Below are 21,978 nucleotides of genomic sequence, written 5' to 3'. Positions count from 1 at the left end.
GGATGTAGAATAATTATAAGAAACTCCTCTGTGTAGGTTTGGATAACTGGGGAGAAAGTGATGATGTTTAATGGGATGGGAACGCTAAGATGGATAGAGTTCCATGTTTTCTTATTTATTTTTATTTATTTTTTATGTGTAGCAACGTTGAGAATCATAAGTTGGCTTTGGAAATCATTTTGAGAGGTATGCCATTGTAGACACAGGAGGTCATGCAGGCCCTGCAGCACACCTGCTTGGAACCTCGGTAAGGACTCCAAGGGAAACAGTAAATCTGGAGTTCACTGGCACATTCATGACATGAAGAGGTCTGGAGCTGTTGGCTTCCATTTCCGCTAATGACCCTTCCACTGGGAGAGTGGGTAGAGATGGAGAGGAGTTGCCTTCAGAGAAAGCCTCAGGGTAGCCCAAAGTGTTGGTGTTTGTTATCAGATGGTTCAATACATTTCTTATGCTCCACTGATTATTTTTTAAAAATATGAAGCTTCCCCAGTCTCAGAGTTTGGAATTCTATATTCCATACAGTTTAGTACTGGTGTATAGTCTTTTTTTTTTTTTTTTTTTTTTGGCCATTGTTATCTGAGAAGCTTTAGATTCTTAAGAGACCCACAATTTTCCTTTTAACTTCTGATGTGAGAAGTCTGTTGGTATGTCTTAATCTCTTAATTACTGTAGTTTTATTCTGGTTTCAACATGCTAGAAAACACTTAAATTTGATACCATTAAGGGAAATGTTTCATGTGTCTTTTTATGCCCCTCAGTTCTCAAGGCATTTATAAACACAGCAGTTAAGGTTTCTTATCCAGAGACTAGCATAGATTCTATTAAATGAGGTATAATTTGGCTTTCCAACAGACTGTCAAGCCCGGTCTGCAGTCAGCCCAGCCCAGCCCAGTATACTCAACCCTTCCAAGCATGTTGACATCTTGTTGGGATGTAGAAATAAATGGAATTTATATATAAAAAAGTGAAATCCCAGCACCATGGAGAGAGAGAGAGAGAGAGAGAGAGAGAGAGAGAGAGAGAGAGAGAGAGAGAGAGAGAGAGAGAGAGAATTTATAGGTGACTGTGAAATTTAATCATTTGTGCCTTTAAGGGAGCAGCTAAGTAGTGTTGGAGGCCATGATTATGCAGGAACTTGGGCTCAACCCTCAGGAATTCAGGAATTAAAAACAAATAAGACCCCAATGGCAGGATTCTATAAGGGCTTTTCTTCCTCACTGATATGGCCAAAATCCTGCTGAGACAAACTCGTGCGCCCGCGTGCACACACACACACACACACACCCACCCCTACATACCTCTGTATACCCGGTTTGCCTTTCCTCTCTCCATATGATAAACATATTTATCAACCATCCAGAGAAAAGAGCATAACTTAGTTGATATCCTTGTTCAAGTTCTCGTTTGGAATTTATCATATGCGATTGATGCCAGAAATATTTAGAGGAAGAAAGACCCAGATCTAACTGTCCTCACCCTCTGTGAACGCAAGAGAGGTAGCACTGTACTGTGCCTGCCTGCCAACAGTACAATTCTGCCTGGGGCTACGCTGGTGCCGTTGGCTCCCATTGTGAATCCTCTAATGCTTCAGAATGCTTCATTTTCCACTTTCCTCCTGATCGTCTTCCCACTGTGATTTCACAGAAAAACCCACACACTGCCAGAGGATCCTCTACAATTACAGGATTTATGGGGTGCTAACGCAGCCCCTGGGCCAGGCCATCAAAGGAAGGGGCTACTCAGCGATTCCAGAGTTTGTGCGTCTGCAAAAGGAAATGGTCTAGAAGGCAATTGTTTATTACCAAATTGAAAAAAGTTGAGCAGTTACTGGGAAGCTTACTGGATAGCATGAGGCATCCAGTTCTTTAAACCAGTGTGGAGTGTTTAAGATTTTCCTTCCACTGCATGGCTTTCTAAGACGTGCTGCTGCCCATGAAGTCACCGCCCCTAGTCTGCTGATGAAGAGTGACTCCCTTGTCCTGCCTCACATTTCCTACTTGGGAGAAGATGTGAATTAAACACAGATGTTTAGAAACATAAAAATCTCAGTTGCTGAAAGGACGTTGTCTGGGACAAAAGCCAGTGGAATCTCTAATTCTGCTTTGTATTTACATTGTTTACTGAGAGGCTTTTGAGGTAAGACTATAAAAATTTATTGAGGAACACTTCTGATATATGTTGAACAAAGATATATATTTTTTAAATAGCAGAATGGAAAAAATGTGGAAAATAGACTAAATCGAAAGCTGTCTAATTACACAAATCAGAATCCATGATCATAAGAAATTGTAGTGTTCTGCCAGGAATGAACACGCAGCGTAGCTCAGCTTGCCCGACACAGAAGGAGGTGAGGTAGACTTGCCACTTTTTCGTTCCTTCTGCTCCATCACAGCTGAGAAGAGTTGCATCATGTGAGCCAAGCATCCGAACGAGTAAGAGCATGATGCAGTCTTGTGTATACACTTCTTTCTAAGTGTTGAGATCAGTTGCATTTCCATAGGCTTGGCTATATGAAATCTTCAAGGTAATTGATACTGCAGGATTGGTGCAGGTCACAAGTTAATACTCTCCCAGGATGTGTCATCTTACTCCAGACCTGCTGTCTCTCCCCTTTTCTACTATTTTCTGTGCCATAAGGCATCCTGAAGATTTGGCATGGTCAAGTGTACCTAGCCCTCAATCGCCACTAAAGACCTGAGGGAGCACATTTGAGTTGAGTCTAAGGCAACAAAACACATCCATTAAACAATGGAATATCACTCATAGGGCAATATATTTAGAGAGATGATGAGCAATAATCCAGTTTTCACCCTGTCTTTTTTATATTTAAACCACACATCTTCATCAAACAAGAGATCTGAATAGAGTTTTTTAACCAACAATCTAGGTAAAAGATAGTTTAAAATCCTCACCTGTGAGGGCCTTCCAGTGTCTCCAAGGCACAGAATACTAAACTTTATGGTTTTATTTCCCATCCAAAGGAAATATGATGTCGAAGAGGCCTTCATCTACATCTCACTGTGACCTCCCACAGTTCTTCCCAGCCACTCTGATGGCTGCTGGTGGAAAGGGCTGGCTGGATCAGAAAGCAAAGCTACAGGTGCTAGCTTGTGCGCTCTCCCAGGGCCCCTAGCATCTGCCAAAGCCTGGAAGTCAGAAGGATGGGGATAGCTTTTCATGTAATTCCTATTATTTCAAAAAATGTTCTTGCTCCTGCCAGTTCCCAAGCTTTTTAGATAGTTGTTAGGAAAGTAGCTGAACATGTTCTTTTGTTCTCATTGAGTTCACACACACACACACACACACACACACACACACACACACACGTTCCAATTTAAAGTGGGTAGTGATTCCAAGAAGCTGAGAAAGTGTCTCAAGCATACTGTTACCACAGTGGCTTTCACTTACTAATGATAGGAGCTCCTGCTTTGCCCTTAGGCAGCACCAGACTGAGTAGGTAGGCGCTGCATACTTACTACAGAGGGGAAGGTGATATGCAGAGATGTTGCTTGCTAAGAGTCTATGTTCATAATCTCCTTTCAGGATCGTGTAGTCTCTAACATTCTATGGAAGAGCCTTCTGAAAGGCTGCATCTAATTCCCATCTAATCTTTTTCAAGATCTTCCATCTGTCCAGCCATCATACAAAATGCAATTAAAAATCTAATGTAAGAATGTCAATGTCTAGATAAATTAGGTAGACAAAATGTGATTCTCAAATTACAAGATCTCAATAGGTCATTGTTTGTTTAATTTCCCATATGATTCACTTGACTTCTGGCTCAGCTCATTTTACAGTAAGACTGTAAAAAAATCAATTGCCTCCCTATAGGGTGTGCTGCGATTAGCTGTGAACTCATAATTTTAACAACAGATTGGTATTAATTAATGCCTCTTGATGCCTTATATGGGACACATTTAGATGTCATTATGTGTTCTAAGGGGGCTTCCTTCTTTTCTTCATACACAATACTCCAGAATACCCTGTCAGGCACTCCTAACCCTACCCCAACCCTTGGAGTTTCCTGCTGAACATCTCTGCAGGCGTGACTCCAGCTTCCTTTGGGTCCCTTGGAGAATGAACAAGTCAGCCATTATCTCTGTAGCGCACACTCTAAGGATGGTGAAGAGTTTCAGATGAAAGAAGTCCAGCTGGTAGTTCTCTGCCAAGGAAAACAAATCCAATATCTCTCTTGTGGGTTTGTTTTGCCAAAGTTCCAAAAGGAAGACCGTTTTAATACAGCATCTTTTACATCAAGTTTTCAAACACCACTAGAATTAAGGTAATCATAAGGTTTCTATTTCTTTGGAAAGCACAATTTTTTTCAGGTGACATGTGAAGGGGCATCAGGAGACTTTCTGTAACCTGGTCAGTTTCACAGCACGCAGACAGGCACCAGTCCTCCTCCTCACATGCCTCTCCCTCCATCCCCTTTTAGCAAGCAGGGTGTTACACAAGAGTTCTGAAGTCAAATGTTCTCAGTAAGGTTTAGACAGGTTTTCGATTTACCATGGACAAAGATTCATTTACTTTGGGTATTTTGGTTTTTTAAATTGTAGTTCTTCAAACCAGTGAGATTTAAAAAACCCATATTCTCTGACACTTGAATTTTTTTTTTTTAGTAGATAGTTATCTGCATTAAATAGTTCAGTATAATCTTTCAGCCTAAATGCTTGCCAGGTTAGTGATAAAGGGAAATGACAGGCTTATATAACAAAAGTGAATGTACCAGTATCCTACATTCTATGCAACATGAAATTATTTCCTAAAAAAATTGAAAGATACGTTTTTAAAGATAAATAACTTTTTATTAATATTGAAGTATGGCCATAAGTGGGTCATTTCATAAAACTCAAAACTCCAATGACTTCTAAATGTCTGCATTTAACCATCAGGAATTGACAGGGTAGAACAGGGCCTGGAGCAATCACTTAGGAATGAAGGGCACTTGCGGAGCCAGCATGAAGACTGAAGCTTTTTATTTTTTAAAATTTTAAAATTGAAAATAAAGTCATTTGCATATAATATATTCTGATCACAGGTTCCCCTCCCTCATTCCTTCCCAGACCCTCACCACTTCCCTACCCTTCCAATTCTGTGCTTTCTTTTTCTCCCTCTTAAGAAAACAAACAGGAAAATAAAAAGATAAACAAGGATAAAATAAAATGAACAAAAACAAAAAAATAAGAGCGTGATAAAGAATACACACAACACATACATACACACAAACACATATATACATGCATACACTCACACATGCAGACATACACACACATATACATACACACACATGCACATATATACACACATACATACACACACATGCACATGCATATACACACACATACACACACACAGACTCACCTATGCACATAAATGCCCCCAGACACACAGACACATATACACACACATATACACTTATACATACACATACACAAATACACACACATGTACACACATACACACAGGCACACATATACACACATACACATATATACATGCACATACACACACTTACACATGCACACACATGCAGACATACATATATACACACTTACACATACACACAATGCAAACACACATATACACACATACACATGTGTATACACACATATACACATATACATGCACACATGCAGACACACATACATACATATACACAAATATGCATACACACACATGAAGACACACAATACACATACTTACACATGCACACACATTCAGACACACATATACACATTCAGACATACACATACACACATGCACATACATACACACACATGTATACCATAATAACACAAAATTGGAAATCATAATATACAAGCAAAAGGGCTAAAAAATGCCCAGAGGAAACAATGTGAGAAAATAATCTCTACAAATATCATTGAGTTTGCTTTGTGTTGACCGTCTATAGCTGGGCAAAGAGCCTTACTTAAGTGTGGCTTATTTGCATAGTGAGACTCCTTGGAGAAACTGATTTTCTTTTGCAGTAGTTGCTAACTGGAGACAGCTTCTGGCTTAGGGATGGGGCTTGTTTTTACTTACTCTGTTAATACTTAGAGCCTGTCTGGGTTGGGCCTGTGTAGGTTCTGTGCATGCTGCCACAGTCTCTGTGAATTCATGTGTGTGTGTTAGTCCTGTCATGTCTGGAAGATACTGTTTCTTTGGTATCATCCATCTCCTCTGGCTCTTACAATCTTTCTGCTTCTTCTGCATAGTTTCCTGAACACCAAGGGAAGGGATTTCATGAAGAAAGTGTTCCAAGGTCTCTTATACTCTGTACATTGGAAGACCAGAGTTTGAATCTCAGTACTTACATAATAAGCCAGTCATGGTCCTGAGGGAGATAGACATGAGTATGTCTGGGCTTGCTGGCTGCAATCCTGGCTGTAGGCTCAACAAGAGGCCATGCCTCAAAAGGAAAAGCTGAGGATAGATACAGGAGGACACCTGACACCCTCTTCTAGACTTCACATGGATGTGCACAACACACACACACACACACACACACACACACACACACACACACAAACACAAACACAGTATTCAAAACATTTTCATGAGCTAAAAGAAATAATTATAATATTAATAATAAAATAATTATGATTTAGGGGTGTGGGAAAGTGAAAAGTAATTTAGGTACTAAAAGTTTCCTCCCTCAAAAATTAAGTAAGTTGACACTTTGGAGACATAGAGGAAAGAATTGTGTATTAAATATGGGGTTTAGAGTTTCCATATCAAATCAAGCTTCAAAATTTGCAAAGAGAATAATAGTAACAAAGGTCAGGGTGAGCTGAGACAGTGAAAAACTGTCTATCATATCATATCATATCATATCATATCATATCTCATATCATACCAAGCAGGCTGTTTTAGTTTGCCTTCTCCTGTGAAAAATAGTCATATCCTATCCTATCATATATCCTATCCTATCCTATCCTATCCTATCCTATCCTATCCTATCCTATCCTATCCTATCCTATCCTATATCCTATCCTATATCCATCATATATCATATATCATATCATATAACATATCATATCATCAGGCTGTTCTAGTTTGCCTTCTCCTGTGAAAAACACTGTGACCCAAAGCAAAGTGAGGAGGAAAGGTTTGTTTACTAGCAGACTCTAGTTCATTAGGGAGGGAAGCCAAGGTAGTAAGTCAAGGTAGGAGTTTGAGCTGTGACTGCTTTTGAGTGGTCTGTGTTTCCAAGGTGAGAATTGCAAAGCAGTGGGCTGACCAGCCACATGGTGAGTCTGTGTCTCAGTAAGTGGCTGAGTGCATCTGTGCATTGCCCTGACCAAGAGCCTCTTCCTCGACCTTGCGTTCAGGGTGACTTCATGTAGTGCCTTGGACGCTAGCCTTCCTAGTAAGAGTATTTATGGCACCACTTTGCCATTTTAACTTGTTTCCCTGATGGCATATGCTGTGCAGTATCTTTTCATATGCTTTGTCATCCGTGTGCTTTCTTGAGTGTATGTTAAAGCCTCTGACCCAGTTTCTAGTTCGGCTGCTTGTTCTTTTACAGCTGATTTGCAGAAATCTTTGTGTGTTTTGTATAAGAGTACTTTATCAGATGTGCCCCCAGCCCTGAGCCTGCAGTTTGCATTCTCATTTTCTCAAAGTTGTCTTTCATGGAGCAATAGTTTTAAATTTTAATTAAATAAAAAAGATCCAGTTTAAAAAAATATTTATTTTTACTTTTGAGTATGCCTCTGGAAAAGCAGCAGTAAGTGCTTTTAACTGCTGTGCCACCTCTCCAGCCCCCATCAAGTTTTGCTTTCATAGACCATACCACTAATGTTTTACCTGAAAAACTCATCAGCAGGCCCTCAGCTTGGAGGTCTGCCTTGTCCTTGTCTGTCCTATCTTGTCCTGTCCTGTCCTGTCCTGTCCTGTGCTGTCCTGTCTTTTCTTCCTTTAGCTTCCCCTTTTCTCAACCTCTTCCCTTTGTCCTTCTGACCTCTATGTATACTTTCTCTGTGCCTATTGCCCTGACCCATTAATACATACCTTCCTTGTGCCCTCTGTACTGAACCCTGACTTACAATACTATGTATTAGTTTCTGTCAAATACTTTTCTCTGGACCTAGTCCCTAGATTACCAGACTTTGTATAAGAAACTCTCTTAGTATTACTGTTTATTTGTTAGCAAACATGCCCTTCGATGCTAATATTATGGTTGAATATATAATAATTTATATAAAAATCAAATCATGGCTCTTGACTTCTGTTTTTTACTTCGCCAGTTCACATATCTCAGAAAACAGCATGCTAGTCTCCTCTGTGCACAGTAGGCATCTTCTACTTGTCTCTTTCTTCAGTCCTTTCCTCAGTTTAAGGGGGCAGCACACCACCCTCTAGCATACTGCGTGGTTTGGATTTTCTGCCCCGTGTTCCTGGCTCCTTGTTTACTGAGTTGTTTATTGTCTCCTTTGCCTCCACCCCAATGGACTTCCTTGTTCACTGTAGCAGTTATCTATCCAGGGCTGTAGGATAGATAGGGAGTAGACCTTCAGAAACCATTTATTAGAATTCTAGGCAAAGCTAATAAGTAGTGGCACCTCTGAGAAATGTAAACCAATGATGTCCTTCCCAGAGTCAAGCCACCCAGTGTTGCATTTATAGTAAAACTCATACTTCTTACTGCATCCTACAGAATCCCACAGGAACTGACTTCCCACTAGCTATGGGCTGCCCCCATGGCCTGTCATTTCCCCTGGGCACTTCTCTCTAGGTCACTGACTTTTATTCACCAAACACTGACCTTCTTTCTGTCTGTTGATGCCAACACGGCCTCTCAGGTTTGTCACATCTCTGGGTTTTCCTTATCATTCAGTTATTTTCTCTTTGCATGAATTCTCACTCAGTTTAATGTGGTCACCCAGTCTAGCACATAACTGTGCTTGAATTCTCTGCCCAGTGTTCCTTGCTACTCAATGGCTTCTTCCTTGTTTACTGAGCTGTTTATTTCCTCCTTTGCCTCCCCAATGGGATGGGATGCTGTCTGACTTCTTTATTCATTGTAGCATAGTTGTCGATCACAGTGCCTGGCTCCATGGAGACACTCAGAAACTGTTAAAATCTTGGGCAAATTTTATATTTCTTTGTTGGGTCTCATTGTTTTGAGTGTCTTTTTGAAAGTTAGGATTTAAAAGTAATCAAAACCCAGTTTGTGCTCACAAAAGAGATCTAGAGCCTAGCATGAGAGAGAAATGAGCAAGCAATAGTGGCACAACGCAGAAGCTATAACAGAGACTTCAGGTGTTTGGGGAAAAGAATGGCAAAAGAATGGCTTGCCCTAGCTTGAGAGGAAGGATGGTCGTCTGAGATGATGCACTGCAGTGAGTACTATTGAAAATGCAAAAACTATCATAGTATAGTATAGGGAAAACTGCTTCAGAGAGGCACAAGAGAAGTTCTCTCTGATCTCAGTCTCTCAAGACTGCATCACATTAAACCAATCCAAACCAAAAATCAGAACAACCCTTAGCTCTTTTGAATTTGTGCCCCCCATCCTCCCCCCCCCCCCCACACTGCTTCCTGGGCAGAGCGTACTTGTTACATAATGAGCTAAAGCAATACTTCATCTTATTCGCTTATCAATTACTTTAGTCTCCTGCCTTTATTTGGTAAGGTACTTGTTGCCTTTATTCTTGCCTCATACATTACATTCTGAGCACAGTGTTCCCTCCCTCCACTCCTCATCTTTCCTTCAGGTCTACTATTCTGTTTCAAACAAAACATCAGGCTTCCCAGGGATATTAACAGAACATGGTCTAGCAAGATATGATAAGACTAGAAACAAACCCTCACATCAAGGCTGCACGAGGGGACACACTATGAGGTAAAGGGTCTCAAGAAGATGCAAGAGAGTCAGAGGCACCCCCACAAGTATAGTAAACTACATAACTATAAGGTACAATCTTTTTTTTTTTTTTTCAACTAAGGAAGTGGAAGGCTCATAGCTTTTGATTCCATGAGTTTGAGCGAACAGCTTTGAATAGTATTTATTCCATTATCAATCACATCCATTCAAAGGACTTTACTTCTTTCAGTTTATTTTGCCATAAAAACTTTTGGGTCATTAATTCTTTTCTTTTCCATAAGTGTCAAAGATTTACTGTTTGCTTGCATTATAACTAACAAAATTGAATATAGTAATCTAGTGTTTTGATCTCCTACAGTAGCATGACCAATTTTCCTCTGTATAGCATCAGGAGAGTCCTGCCGGGTCTTATGCTTACAATCATGTCGTTTATTTTCAATCCATTTCTTACTCGCTGCAACATAGTTATACATCACAGTGCGGGGCTCCACATCAAAGCTGTTTGGCTTTGTATAATACAGCTAAATATTTGCTCTTTTATTTCTATTGTTCATGTAAATATCCACTCATTGCAGTTTTAAAGTACCATGCTTTCTTAAGCCTTCACTGCCACACTGTCCATGCAACAGAGAATACGTTTTCCTAAATGCATTATTTTGCACCTTGCCATTCAGGAATTTCCTTAGATCATTTTTGTCTCTTTCAAGGTGTTTTAAGTTACTTTTCCCCCCAGATATAAGAAAACTGTGATTCTTAGTCTTGATTATACAGTAGAGTCACACAAGAATAACATATTCCTGCCTACTTTTAGACATGAGTAATTTAAATTAATTTCTGTGGGGTATGGTTTTCTGTTTTTAAACTCCCTAATCAATACTAATTGTGTATTTTGGCTTTAGAACAAGTGTTTTAAAAGTCTTGCTTCTGAATGGACAGACTATGAGCCACCAGCACCAGCCACTTGCAGCATCCAGTTTGCCCTGACCCAGTGAATCAGGGTACATTAACAAGACTACTTTCCTTAGAGATGTTCCATGTTCACTATAAGTTCATCATAGAATTTCCCACCTAAACTATTTGCTAAAATGACCAGAGATGAGGGCTCCATCCTCTGTCATTAGCAGTTCTGATGGCTCACGCTTCTCATCCCAGATCTGCTCATCATCTATCTGAGTTTTGACTTATGCAATGTGTTTTATTTCAAGGTCAACAAGAAGGATGTGGGAAATTATTAGCTCAAAAGTGGTCAAGATGTTCTTCAATAATTTTGTCCTCAGAAGGAGTAATTAATTACTTGAAACAAAACTCAATACCCCCATTTTTTTAAGCCCACATGCTCATCCCACACCAATCAGAAAATGTTCCACCATCAAAGTGCAATGAAACGACCTTCCCAAGTTCATCCAACTGTCCTCTTCAGGCTGCTTCTCTGACTTTAGAGGGAGCTTACCAAGATCTTATCAGAGTGGATGCCTTTCCTCCTTGACACGAGAATTTTCTGATTCTACCCAACTTCAGTGCTGTGTCTGAAAGTAATGGGACATTTATATATAAAGAGAAAGTATCTGAGACAATGGGTCAAGCACACAGACTCAAGCAAATGATGTTAAATATTCCAAGAAAAATGATCAATTATGGGGCAGTTAAATATACCTCAAGAAAACCTGCCTGCCTGCAAAGCCTTAGGGAAGAAATCAAAACTGTCTAAAACCCATAGTGAAAGTTAGCTGGGAAAAGCACCTGGCTCCAGCCATGCTATGACTAAGCTCATAAAAGCAGCGGGCAATTATGCAGCTCTTGCCCTGTAAAATTTGTCAGTGCACATGGAAAAACAGAAGGACTGCCAGGAGCCTGGCACAAATCAAACGACATCCAGACTGCTAAATAAGGGAGAGCTGAGCAAGAAAGATCTGCAGATCAGGCCCTGGAAGTCTCCCTCACTGCCCATCAATCCAGCCGCATGCCTCAAATGCTTCAATAAACTATTTTAAGCTCAAGACATCTCAGGAGGCACAAAACGTAGGGGACATTTACAGAAAGAAAACCACATTAGTTAAGTGTGGCAATTTGGTGGCTATGGGGTCATCACATGAAGCCCTCCAGTGACAGTACAATGTCACTACTGTTCCATACTTCGTCTCCCACAATTGACTGGCGCAGTTGTGGATTGAGATGAGTGCAGTGAGGTAATGATGACTTCTTGTGGCTTGTTCCTGTCAGCATTATGATGAAGCATCTGGCTTCTGTGTGATTTGAAATGGCTAGCTGTGGGGACAGAGAAGGTGATCAAAGAAGAACAACAAGAGGAACTTACAACTAGGACCCTGCAGAAAACTAACACATTCAATTGACTCATTAAATATTTTTTTGATAACTAGCATGTGAAGAGTACAAGCATAAGGAATGGTATTGCAGAGGATAGGGAGATGGCTCAGGTAGTCAAGCTGAGGACTTGTCAGGCAAGCATGAGGACCTGAGTTTGAATCCCCAGCACTCATTTTAGAAAGGGTAGACACAATAGTGTGCCCTTGTAATCCCAATGCTGGGAAGCCAGTCTAACTGAACCAGGGAGCTTCGGTTTCAATGAGACATCCTGTCTCACAAAAACAAAGTAGAAACTGTTAGCACTTGATGTGAATCTCTGGTCTCCAAATGAATGTGTATGTGCACGTATGTGTGCATACACACACACACACACACACACATGCACACACATTCACACACTTGTGCACATACAACAGTGCACATATACCCATGCACACAGATGACTACCCATACATATCACTGAACACATACTTGCCCTCACAAATGTACAAATATGAACACACGTGTATCTCTGTATACTCAGTTGTTAGTTGCTGAAGTTCAGTGAGCTAAATGCTATGATATTCTGGTTTTGTCATTACTATGACCCATTACCAGCCTCCTGTTTTGTAAACACTAAAGAAAAGGTCATACTGTCTGTCCTCTGTCCCTAGACTAAGAGTTGTATCAGATGCATCTCACTGCTGATTGGTTGTTATAAAGAGCTGATGACCAATAGCTAGGGCAGGAAGTGGAAGGTGAGACTTCTGGGCTGAGAAAGGGACTCCGGGAAGAAGAAAGAGGAAGGTTCTTTTTTTCCAGGAGACATGAGGGAAAAGAGAAGGAATTATGGGCCTGGAAGTAATAGCTAGACAGGTGGTGGAACAGAGCTAGGTGGTTGGGATAATTTAAATGGGCTAGTTGAGATTCTGCCCCACTAAAGCCTAAACTTTGAAGTATTAAAGGGTCTCAGTGTTTTTATTTTTGGCTGGCAGGTCACCAGGGTCCTACAACAGGAAGCAGTCAGGGTCTCAGTACTTACTCTAGGCTTACCACAACCTCATTTTTTATTAATAGACCCCACATCTTTAAGGTCCTCCTTCTCTTCTTCCTCCTCATAGCACCCTGACTGAAGATAATGCTTTAACTTACAGACCCTGTGGAGGCCTTTCACTTTCACACTACTCACATGTGGGCAGCATTATATCTGAAACAGACTTCCAAAGGAGGAAGAAAGCATTCATTTCCATTGTATTCATGAAGGTTCTGAACTTTGTCTTCTTCATTTGCTGTGTTGCCTGCAAGGTCCTTGTCTCCCCTATTTCATTGAGATAGCTCCTCTATTTCTACTTTCGGTGGAGTCCCGGAACCAAGATGGCTCTCGTCGATCCTGAGGCAAAGGCCTCCTGGGCCGGGCGGACACCTGTCCTCTGGCCGGGAAGGTGGCCGGATGTCTGGAACCCGAAAAGGGCGCTGCCTCAGAAGCTCTGTGGCTCCCGTCTGTCCCAGAAGCTGTTAGCTTCTGTAGTGCACACTCTCACCTGTGCAAACTACTTTCGTTGGAGTCCCGGAACCTGCTCCTCTATTTCTAGACTCATAGACTACAACTACAACTTGCAGTTTCCATGACCTCTGGACTCTATGTCTTAGTCAATGTCTTATTGCTGTGAAGAGCCTCGGTGATAAAAAGCAACTCTTATAAAGGAAAGCATCTAATTGAGGATTGCTTATAGTTTCAGAGGCTTAGTCCATTATCATCATGGCCTGAAGCATATTGACACATGAGCAGATGTGGTGCTAGAGAAGTAGCTGAGAGTTCTACACATGGATCTGCAGGCGGCAAGAGGAGAGAGGCATTAGGCTTGACTTGAGCATCTGAAATTCCAAAGCCTACCTCAGTGACAGTTCCAACAAGGCCACTTCTAATGCCTGTCAAGTAGCACTATTCCTGAATTCCCAAGTATTCAGATCCATGAGCCTATTCTTGTTCAAACTGCATTTCACTCCCTGGATCCCAGAGGCATTTAGCCACATCAGAATGCAAAACTGCACTCAGTCCAACTTCAAAAGTACCCATAGTCTATAACAGTTTCAACCCTGTTTAAAAATCCACAATTCGAAGTCTCTTTTGAGGCTCATGGAAATCTCTTAACTGAAATGTCCTGTAAAATAAAAATTAAAAAGCAGATCACATACTTCTACATAAAATGGCACAGACTATACAGTCCCATTCTAAAAGTGAGGAAAGGGAATATAGCCAGTAAATACTGGACCAAAGCAAGATGGAAAACCAGCTGAGCAAACTCTAAACTCTGCATCTCCATGTCTGATATCATGTGCTTTTCAGAACTCCAACCCCTTTCAACTTTGTTGACTGTAACACACTTCTCTCTCTGGGCTGATTCCACTCCCTGTTAGCAGCTATCTTTGGTAGGCATCCTATAACTCTGGTATCTTCAACATCTTGAATTCTCTAAGACAATCCAGCCTCCACCTTTACAAATTCATACAATGGCCTCTCTGGGCCTCAATGCAGGGCTATTCCTATCACACACTGAAGGCCTCAGCTGCTTTTGTTAGTTACAGAGAGACATTCTATAACCCATTTCTTCTGTATTTACTCTAAAACCAGAATCATGTGGCTGAAGCTGTCAAGTTCTTCAGCTTGCAAGGGCTGGAACATGGCTCCCTCGTTCAAACACATTTACACCAGCTTTCTGTTTTCAATTCATCCTTTATTAGCTAAGCTGTCCTGGAATGTTCTCTGTATCTGAAGCTGGTCTTGAACTCAAAGATCTACTTGTCTGTACTTCCTGAGTGCTAGGCTTAAAGCTGTGAGTGACAATGCCTAGTCATAGGCTTTCTAAATTCCATTTTGCAAGTGTGCAGCTTAGCTGGGTAGAGTCTAGCCCTGAGGTTACTGCTCCCTTTATTCCATTTATGATCAGGTTAAAAAAAAAAAAACAACAACAACAAAACAAAACACCCCAAACCCTGTTTATCTCCTTGAGCACTAGACTTAGTTCTACTATACTTCCGGTGCCTCTTTTCTCAAAATATGCATTTTGTATTTTTTCTTGTTCATCTTGCTCCATAGATCTTAATATGATTGGTCACTAATAACCAGATGACAGTTAATACTAGGCTCTTTCGAAATCTTTGCCAATGTTAAGCCAAAACTGTTCAATTTAGTCTCAGGCATATTGTTTTGGACAAGGGACAAAGCAGCCACATTCTTCACTAAAACATCACAAGAACATTTCCTGGCCACATACTGATATTATTGTCCTTGGAAGCTTCTTGAGCTGGGCACCCACAATTCAAATCACCCTCAGCTCACTGTTTTCTATGCTTCCTCTAGTATGGCCTATCAATCTCCCAATTAAAACATTCAACTGTTTTCCTAATTCGAAGTCCCATAGTTCATATTCTGCCAATAGGCAGCATGGTCAGGCTTATCATAGTAATGCCTCGCTGCTTATACTACCTCTGTCCTAGTCAATGTTCTATGGCTGGGAATAGACACCATGACTATAGCAACTGTTATAAAGAAACACATTTAACTGGACCTTGCTTATAGTTTCAGAGGTTTTAGTTCATTGCCATCATGGAGGGAAACATGCAGTATGCAGGCAGACATGGTGGTGAAGTACCTTGGGAGCTCTACATCTGGATTCATAGGTAGCAGGAAGAGAGAGAAACTGTTGGTTGAGCATTTGAAGCTAAAAGGCCACCCCTAGTGACACATTTCCTCCAACAAGGCCATGCCTTCCAATTTTTGTACCACTACCTAATGACCAAGAATTAACATGTATGAGGCTGTGAGGAGCATTATTTTTCAATCCACCACACTCTATGTCCTCAATCACCTTCTGAAAACTGATAACACTTGTTTCTCTCCTTACCATTTGACACTATATATTTTCATAATTTATGTTTGATAAGTGTAAGACCATGGACTCCCAAGGGACAATAAACTTTTAGTAACTTTTAAAATTTGTTCTACTCTAGCAGAGCCTGCAGTATTATCTCACAGTATAAATGTGGGTATTTGTTTAGCGAATAAATGTGATGAAAATAAAGTAAAATGTAAGCCGGGTGTGGTGGCGCACACCTTTAATTCCAGCACTCAGGAGGCAGAGGCAGGCAGATTTCTGAGTTCTAGGCCAGCCTGGTCTATGAGTTTCAGGACAGCCAGGGCTATACAGAGAAACCCTGTCTCGAAAAACAAACAAACAGTAAAATATAAAAGAGCTCATAAAAATGAAGCTGAATAATTTAATTAATCAATTGGTCTTCAAAACATGTAAATGTGACTCTTCAGAGAATTGCCATTATGTCTGTGATGAAATAGCCAACCCAAACTCCTGACTCAGACGCCAGTGGCAACTTATAAAAAGAAAGCATTTATTGGGGCTTTGTTATAGTTTCAGAAGGTTAGTTTATGACCATCGTGGTGGGGAGTATGAAAGCAGGTAGCAGTCATGGCATTAGAGCAGTAGCTGAGAGCTTACATGCCTTCTTTTTATAAGTGTTGCTTGCCATTATCATAGTATCTCTTCACAGCAATAGAGCATTGACAAAGACACTTGCTTTTCTTTGTTTTGTATGGAGCTGGACATTTATTTTATATCAGTGTTAATTGATTTGCTTTTGGGTTTTTCTTTTCATTATGGATTCCTTTGTCTATATTCTGGCAGAGCTTGGTAAGAGAATTCATGAAAACTTTAGTGGTTCCATTGAAAATGCAATGGCGACCGTCATAACATCTTCCCTTGTGACCTAAAGGGTCACTTCTCATGAGTCATTGTACAGTTACCATGGAGACTATGCAATTAAACAAACTCTTTTATGGTACAGTCTGTGAGATCTGAAGCATTCAATCATAACTTTTAAACTGTCACATAGGTTCCATGAATGGAAGTTAAATGACCTTTTATTTCTTTTGAGAAATTGCACAGTAAAGGTTATACAGAATTAGAATTATAAAAATTAGCAGCGTTTGTATTCTATTGGGACACATCTTTATAGAAAAGAGAATTTTCAGATGGCTTAATAGGTCTTCTGTCCCTCACAATCCTACATGATCATTTCTAGCAGGTAACAGACCATCTCTCTGAAGAGTCTCAGCCTGTCCTCCAGCAAGCACATCTGAATGTAAAGTTTTACTTGGTAAGCCCTTTGTTCCTGTGGCTGGCACAGCACATGACACAGCCAACTTGGAGTTTCCTCACATGTCTGAGTCTCTTTTAAATATATATTGTTTCCTCAGGCTTCTCCCTAAAGAATTTTAGTCAGGACTCCTGACTGGTTCATCCCCTTGCTGAAAACACAGTAAACTGTATTTAAGCCAATTAGAGGTCATCTCCATGTCTTTACCCTTGTTTCACCAATGGGATATGCTGTGCTGACTCACTCGCCATATTGTAGTACTGTCTGGTGCCATGCTACTTTTCTTGAATGTCTTATTGTATTATTAAAGTTGCTGGTAGATCCACTCTAAAATCTTTTTTTTACTATCCTACCACCCTACTGAAATAACATTCTACTGGAGGTAATTTTCCACCTATTCACAGACATTTGATAGTATCTAGAGACAGTTTTGGTTATCTAATTGATATCAGATATGGAGTGGTGGCATGTGCTTATAACCCCAGGTCTTAGGAGGCAAAGGTTGTAGATCATGAGTTCAAAGCAAGCCTGAGATACTTAGTGAGTGTAAGGTCAATCCAACTACATCTAAGAAAGTGGTGTGAATAGGTGATACTCATGACATCTGATGGGTGGATGCTAAGAACGTTTTGATCCTTCTATAATTCATTGAGCAGCAGCTCAAAAAAGAATTATGTGCCCCAAAAGTCAAGCTATCTAAAGTTGAAAAACCTAGAGTTCAAAATTTAGAGCCAACTGAACACCCACCTTCACAAATTCACTTCAGGGGGACTTTTGGGATAGCATTGGAAATGTAAATGAGGAAAATGCCTAAAGAACAAAAACAAAAACAACAAAACAAAACAAAACAAAACAAAACAAAACAAAAAAACCAAATTCACTTCAGACTTGTGTGGGCAGCTGTGCATGTGTGGAGTCCAGCAACATTGGGCATCTTTCTTAATCTCTCTTCCTCTGCCTCTTTTTAAAGACCTAGTCTCTCATTGAACCTCAAGCTCAGTACTAGCTACACTGGCTGACCAGAGAGCCACCAGGATCTGCTGCTGTTCTTAGTATTCCATTGCTGAGATTATATATGTACCTGCTGTCATGACTAGCTTTTAACCTGAGTGCTAGGGGTTCCAAGTTCTGGTTCCCAATGAATGGGAACCAGATTCCTTTGATAATCAGATTATTCAAACAATGCACCCCAAGAAATGGGTGTTTCTTTAGGAGTCACATTCTGGGGGAAGAAAAAGGCTGAATCTGGGTCCAGCCACATGGGGAATTTGTGCCTCGAAAGGCACTTACAACTCAGACCACTTTGCAATTGAGGCTGTGATGAGTAGGCAGGACCTTAGCTTCCTCAGCATTGCCTAGCTGTGATAACTCAGCCTAACCCTTCCTGCCTGCTGGTAGCCTGAAGCTGGGAATGAATATACTGAAATATGTGCTTAGTCAGTTCCAGTCTGCTTCTCACCTAGGGTGACACCAAGAAGAAAGCCTTGCAAACATGTGCTTGCTGGAAGAAATGGGTGATGGAGATATAATCCCAGCACAGGGGAATGGAGACAGGATGAGAGACAGTTTGACAACAAAAAGGTAGCTGGTTTCAGCATGTCTTTAATGAACTGAATTGTAACTTTGGTAGGGACTTGTACAAAATCAAAACAAAAATAAATAAAGAGCATTTGAAAGCAAATAATAACTCCAATTCTAACTCTTAGGAAATTTGGTTTCTACAATATTTCCTTGCCAGGGTGTTTTATGAGCATCTGCACCCAATAGGATGTAAAACACAAATGTTAGGCTCTGGTTTCCACATGCTGTTTTTTATTGTACTCTTTCTCTTCACTTTATAGCCTCATACTTGTAAATCATTGCATTTAAAAATTATAATCTTGATTAGCTGAATTATTATACTGTTTGGTTGCAGGTTCTTATCTTTTCTCTGGAGACTGGGACCATGTTCGGGCTTTTGATTCATTGTTATATAGAATGTAATTGACTAACATCAGATGGCTAAGTTGTTTTCCAGGTAAGTCGTGTGCTCAGCTGCTCACGTGAGCACAAACAAGAGTATGCTCTTCTCGTCAATTACTTTGTTGACTTGGAAAACCTGCATTCCTTAGTGCATCCAAAGTGTCATTTGGCTCCCCAGTGCCACACTCCTAAGATGACAGAGGCTTGTGCTGTCTGTCTATCCCTTTGTCCTATTCCCTCCCTCCTCACCTGAAAACCATGGGGTCGGACTTTGTCCTTGTCTTCTTTTCAGGATGATGGTTTGATGATGAGGGGAATCTGCAGACAGGACTGAGTTCTCCTGTAGCTGTTGACCCCCAGGAGGTTGAACCAGCTTTTCACATATGTAATCCAAGGGACCACAGTCTGGAACTGAGTGTTGCTTGATACAGTAACTGTATCAGTTAACCACACCAAGAAATTTAGTCACGTGGTGGTGGCGCACATCTTTAATCCCAGCACTCAGGAGGCAGAGGCATGTGATCTCTGAGTTCCCAATAGCCGGGTCTACAGAGTGAGCTACAGGACAGCCAAGGGTATACAGACTATACAGAGAAACCCTGTTTCAACCCAAAACCCTCAAAAAATAAAGATAAAAGAGAAAGAAATGCAGTATTATGGCAAATATTTCCTCTATTTCCCATTTAGTATTCTTTTCAGATTGAATTTTTGATATGTAAATACTGAAAATGGATAGACCATCAAATGTGTCATCCACCTCTCACTCCTTCAAACAAACCTCTCATTTTTATGCCTCCAAAGTTTTATTTCCATTTGGAAGAAAGCTCAATATTAATCTGCATTTTCTTTCAGCAGTTTTAAATTTTGTTTATTTGATTTTTTCTTTTTATGTTCTACAAAACAAATGTCTAAGCTAATTTAAAAAAATAATGAGTTTCCTCAGACAGTTACTAAACATTAATGTTCTGAGCTGGGGAGATCGTTCCATTGGTAAGATACTGGCCACACAAGCGTGCAGGCCTGAGTTTTTCCTTCAACATCCATATGAAAAGCCATGTGTTGTGATACAAGCTTGTAATCCCAGTGTGGGTGAGGCAGAGACAGGAGGACCTGTGGGCATGCTGGCTGGCCAACACATCAGTGACAGATCCTGTCTCAAACACAGGGTGATTGATGGCCAAAACGAATAATCTGAGGTTGGCCTCAAGATGCCCTATGTGCGTGTGCATAGGTCTGGAGGCTAGATATATCAGATCCCTGGAGGTGGAGTTATAGGCAGTTGTGAGCCTTGGGAGCCAGGGGATCCAATTGCTGGGAATGGAACTTAAGCCTCCTGCAAGAGCAGTATGTACTATCATCATTGAGCCATCTCTCCAGCCTTTATTTTGCTGCATTTGTATAATGCTACTATCCTATTCTTTGCTAATTTCCTTTAAAGACAAGGCATTGTATATATTTAATGTAAATGTATCAAATTCATACTACCACTAGAAGTGGTATAGTTTGTTTCTTTTTAAACAAAATCAAGTTAATCAGATTACTGTTTTCTGCCACTCGTGATTTGGCTGCTTGAATTTGAATTTCTATCATATGGAAAGTTTATTCTTGTTACATAAAAGTGCCACAGATTTTTTTCCATTCCCTATATCTTCCCATGGTAGCTATATGCCACTTCTGGCTAATAAAATTTTAATGTAGGAACACATAACAATATCACAGAACCCCCTGGCAATATATATGGAATGATAAACAGAACATTTGTGCAGGAAGGAATGAAGTGCATAGGATGGGAAAGTCTTGTGCAGAAAGCATCTCCTGGTGACCTAATGCATTACAAATACAAATCAGGCAGTATAGTGTGGCTCCCTACATAGGTCAAGAAGTTGTTTTAGGTAATCTGGGCTGATAAATGCATGAGGAGATAAGTCATTCTCATTTCTCCAGAGCCAGCCGTCTGCTGATGCGTGATGATCAAGTGTTTATGCTATGGATGTTGGCCCTAGTCTTCTTGATTACCAAGAGAGATTTTGTGGAGAATCCTTGAGATGAAGTTTTCCGTGAACACAAACTTACCTTTTATTTCCAGCTTAAGTATCACCCTGAAAAACTTGGTTTAACTCTATGTGTCAACCCAGGTTGCTGGATGGAGTTATCGTGAGCGTTTCTGGTTTAATTTAAGATTATGACACAGTTTTCAAAGAAGGCTTAGACTTTGAAATTTTATTAGTTCCCCAGGTGACTCCAATGTGCAGTCAAAGCTAGGATTCTCTGGACCCTCAGGAGCAGTGGATCTCAACCTTCCTAATGCTGTGACCCTTTAATACCATTCCTCGTGTTGTGGTGACCACTGCATAAAGTTATTTTGTTGATACTTCATAACTATACTTTGCCACGGTTATGAATTCTAATGTAAATATCTGACATGCAAGATATCTGAATGCAACCTCCAAAGAGGTTGCAATCCACAGGTTGAGGACCACTGTTCTAGACCTATTTTTTAAGCAACAAATGAGGAAGACAATATTGCTTTGGTTGTAGTGAAAATTCATGGACAAACAGGAAGTCATCTTCTATTGTATCTGAAGGCTTCCTAAGACATTCTGGGTGATTTTATCATAAGAAAAAGGGTGGGGCTTAGAATGCTGCCAAGTATAGATTCTGATAGTAAGAGCAGACACTACCTGTGCAGGAGTAAGATGTGTTCT

At 40.5% G+C, this 21,978-nt stretch overlaps 1 annotated feature.

Annotated features, from left to right (window-relative positions):
* Positions 385 to 3,102: an enhancer, noted in NCBI's record as "VISTA enhancer mm1416". NCBI's record gives its function as "enhancer in: midbrain (mesencephalon)[4/8] | forebrain[5/8] | nose[6/8]" and the evidence as "EXISTENCE:transgenic organism evidence [ECO:0001131][PMID:17130149]".

This window comes from Mus musculus, chromosome 1 (genome assembly GCF_000001635.26).
Source record: "Mus musculus strain C57BL/6J chromosome 1, GRCm38.p6 C57BL/6J".
Classification (NCBI taxonomy): Eukaryota; Metazoa; Chordata; class Mammalia; order Rodentia; family Muridae; genus Mus; species Mus musculus.
This window is presented reverse-complemented; position numbering and strand designations above follow the sequence as displayed.